Source organism: Callithrix jacchus, chromosome 2 (assembly GCF_049354715.1).
Source record: "Callithrix jacchus isolate 240 chromosome 2, calJac240_pri, whole genome shotgun sequence".
In the NCBI taxonomy this organism is placed as follows: Eukaryota; Metazoa; Chordata; class Mammalia; order Primates; family Cebidae; genus Callithrix; species Callithrix jacchus.
This window is the reverse complement of record NC_133503.1, coordinates 205,597,233-205,601,437: the sequence shown is the minus strand read 5'-3', so window position 1 is coordinate 205,601,437 and position 4,205 is coordinate 205,597,233.

The window sequence follows — 4,205 nt, the reverse complement described above, 5'->3', positions numbered from 1 at the left end:
TTCGTGTTTGCAGTCATTAAGGATTGCCCCTTAGAAGAATGAAAATGCGTCTGTTTTCCCACTGAGAGGGAATTCTCGTTACTTCTGGAATGCGTGCCTAGGGTGAACGGTCATGAGTGTGCAGCCCTCACTGGTGTTTTGCTCTGATTCTGTGTGAGGGTCACTGCTGGGCCCCACGGTCACTGGTCACATCCACTTTAGGGGCACCTGCAATGACAGTGAATGAAGCATTTGGCCACTCGGCCCCTGGAGGCCAGACTGAAACCAGACGGTGAGTTCTGGGACCACTGACTGATGAGCATGATTTGGGAAGTAGGCCTTTAGCCAGGATGTGCGGGCAGGCTCTGGGGTGGGCCGTTTGGTGCCTGGGCAGTGGGTGCCCGTCCTGACACCAGGGGAGGGCTGTCTCCACCCCACACACTGCAGGACACCTGGGCGAAGGCCTGTAGCCACCGCCTAGCAGGAGGGCAGTGAGTGGCGAAACCAAAGGCTGGTGCCTGCGCAGGAGCGTCTGGCTGCAAAATGGCCTTGGGGAAGTGGATGCACAGGGCTACTGGGCTGCAGCGCATCCATGGGACCCGCGCCCCTTCCACCCTGCATGGCCCTCAGCGCATCCCTGAGACCCCTGTTCGGCCCTCAGCGCATCCCTGAGACCCGTGTTCGGCCCTCAGCGCATCCTGGGACCCGCACCCCTTTCACCGCACGCGACCTCCAGGCTATGTGGCCCCTTGGTTGAAAGGGCATCTTTCAAGTTAGGGCAGTTCCTTGATCTCCTCTTACTGGTGGTGGAGGGGGGGCACATCTCTTTGACAGTGAGGGGCTTCCACATCTCTTTGACAATGAGGATCTGCTGCTGTTCACGGACCCAGCCCCCCACGTCTGCTGACTGCAGTCTCAGCAGCTGTAAGATCACCCCCTAAAACATGTGGCCCAGGCACATAGGGTTCCTTCTTGTCCAGAGGAAGCCGACAGACAGCATGCTCCCACTTGAGGGCTGCTGGCTGCCCCCACCCCAAGAAGGGCCAAGCTATCCAGGCTGTAGACTCTCAGCCCACCTGCTCTAGGCTGCTGTAGTATCTCAGGCACCTCATTCTGCTCAGGCCTGGGTGAGCACTGTGTCCAAATCCCAGCCTCTGCCTTGGCTGCTCCCTCCCGCCCTCCCCAGGGTGCTCTGACCCCATCGGTCTGCACCGGAGGGGCCGTGCTCAGCTCCAGGAGTCCTCCCACAGCCGCTAGGAAGGGCAGCAACAGCACACACACACACACACACACACACACACACACACACACACACGTCTCTGTTAATTTTTGGCAAAGTGTTATCTGCCTACAGGAGACTGCTCCTTATATTCTCGTAGGTAGATGATTTCTCATTTATAAACGAAGTTTGCACCCAAAATGCCTTGAAATGTTTTTAATAGAAGTGGTCTAGCAATGGTTCAGGGTTTGGTGATGGGTTGGTGATGGGCCCTCCCTGCCCAGACACTGCCATCCCACAACTGGAGGGCATTTAAGGCACGTCATTTTGTGATTAGAATTACACAAAGTTCAATTAATATTACAATTGCAAAATTATGCACAATTTTCACACTTGTAATTTGAAATGTTTTGATGAAATTCTTTGCTTTCACAATAGATTAGTACACAGTGTATTCAACTCTGTAACAAAATTAGTTTTGAGAAAATACAGAAGCGAGAAATAATGATTTCCTAAATTCCTATCACAGAGGAGGCCAAAGTTCAGTATTAAATAAATAGACATCCTTCCTAATAAAAGTTTTTACAACAGTTTTCCTAAGGAAATACATTCATAAGACAGTGGTGACAGAACATGGGGATTCCCACTCATGACGTGTCCCTAGCCCTCGTTCCTGGCACCCACAGCCCGGGCGCACTACGTTACCTGGTGGGGTGTGGTCTGAGCTTCTGTGAGCGAGGTTTCCTCACCTGGAACTCTGGTTCCACGTTTGTGCTTAAGCCTGTGTGGTCTCATAAACACAGAAAACCTGCCTGCCCACCCCGGTGCCGAAGACTGACCTCAAGGAGGTGTTGGTAAGTGTTGTGTTCACCACATGGTAAGCTGGCGGTGATCACGGCGTCGTCTTTGCTGACTTTGGTGTCCGGGGAGGAGCGACCAGGAGTGGCCGAGCAGTTAGTTACCTGGACTCAGCTTCTGACTGCAGCTGGGAGTCAGATGCAGGCCCAAGCAAGGGTCCAGGGGAGTTGTTCCGTGCCGTCACCGCACTCTGCGCTGTGGGCCGCACGACGCTCCTGCTCTGTTCTCCCAGGCTAGGATAGGCACTTGGAAGGTAGCTTTGCTCTTTTGGCCGCCCAGAGACCTCTCGGTGGTGCAGACGGGACAAACTGGGGGCCTCTCAGAACACCCACTCGTGCCGGGGAGGCCAGGCTCCAGGCTGCTCTGGTGGACATCAAGATGGTAGCTGCAGCAGGGACCCAGGATGGCCTCAGCTCTGTCCAGCAGGGTCACTGACTGGGCAGGCCTCGCTGCATAGGGAATGGCTGGAGTTTGTGCTCAGAGTTGACTGAAATGGCTGCAGAGTGTGGAGAATGACCAGTGAACCCTGAAAGTCACTGCGCTTGATCGGGGTGGCTGCGCCACTGGTCCACACAGCAGAGCGGCTGCAGTGAGATGAGAGCTTCTCCGAAGCTGGGGTCACGGAGGCTTCTGTGTGGTGGCGCTTCCCTTTTGCACAGCGGTACGAAGTTACCAGTGGGAAATGGTGGCCTCTTCCCACCAGTGTGCCACAGTCGAGCCACGCGGAACTCTAGAACGCCTCCTTCCTGGTGACTGCCAGCGCTTCCCAGGACTATTTACTTTTCCTGAGCAAGGAGCTGCGCGTCTGCCTTTGGAAAAGCCCCTGGGAACGTCCCACCTCCACTGCCCTCATCAGAGCCAAGTGCAGGCGGGTTTTCAGGCAGGTTGGACCCTGCGGGACTTGCCGCCTGAGGGATGAGCGGACTCGGAGCCCCGTCCCGGCTCCGCACCGCGGCCTCCGCCCACTCTGGACTCGGCCTCCCGGGACTCGGGCTGGAAGCCGGTGTCCCCGCGGAGGACCAGGACCCGCCCAGGGACGCTGGAGGCGGTGGGGAGGGTCCAGGACAGGCCCAGGGGTCTCAGCAGGTCTCCGTGGAGGGCCTGAGCCTGCGGGGTGCCCTGGGCACCTCCATTCCCCCTTGGCGCTCCCCGCTGTGTGAAGGGGACCAGGGCAGCCACTTAGGACCGGCCATGATTCCCGGCAAGCGCCGCCAGCCAGGCCACCTCTCACCCAGCCGGGGCACCCCGGGCGCCCTCCGCGCCAGGGACGACAGATCAGGGCGGAGACCGCGGTGCCCAGGGCAGCCACCGAGACCCGTCGCGGGCAGGACGGAACCCGGGAGGGACACGGAGCACGTGCTGGCTCCGGGAGTCTAAACCCCAAGCGCTGAGCAGACGGAAGACATTCCGCCGCTTTCCCTGCAGCTCAAAGGCCCGGCGAGGGCCTGGAAACGGCGGTCGGGCCCCGGGTCCTGGCGCTTGGGAGGTCCCTGAGTGGGTCCCGGGAAGAGGCGCGGGGCAGGGAGGGGCCCGGAGCTATCAGGGCTGGTTTCCCGCCTGCGAACCCCTTCTGGGCGAGCCACGGTTTCGGGGCCACGGTGGGGACGGGCGCCAGCGGCCAGCTCTGGCGCGCGGGCCCTTCCCGCCTGTGGCGTCACAGCGGCGTCTCCTCCTGCTCCAGCGCGTGAGGCGGCGCGTGGCACGAGGGTGGCAGCGAGGCCAACTTCAGCAGCGCGGGGCGGCGGCGCGCGCGAGGCCGCTGAAACGAGCGCCGGCTGTGAACGCGGCGCGCCGCCGCCGAACGCGCGTGCGCACTCGGCAGCCCCCGGCGCTCCGGCCCCGCCCCTGGTGCGGGCCCCGCCCCCAGCTCGCTCTCGGGAGGCTCTGCGGGCGCGGGCAGGGCGCTCTCCGGGTTCTGCGCAGGCGCAGGCGCGGGTGGGGCGGGGCTCGGGGCGCGCGGTAGCTGCAGCCGCGCAGGGATCGGGGGCTTCTCGGGGGCGGAGGCGGCGGCGGGCGGCCCGTGGCGCGGGGACGAGCGTCCGGTCAGCGGCGTGTCGGAGCCGGTGTCACCTGCGGGAGAGCGGGACCTGAGCGGTGCGCGGAGCCCGGGCGCTGGGGCGGGAGGGGCGGTCCCCGGGGCTCAGCTCTC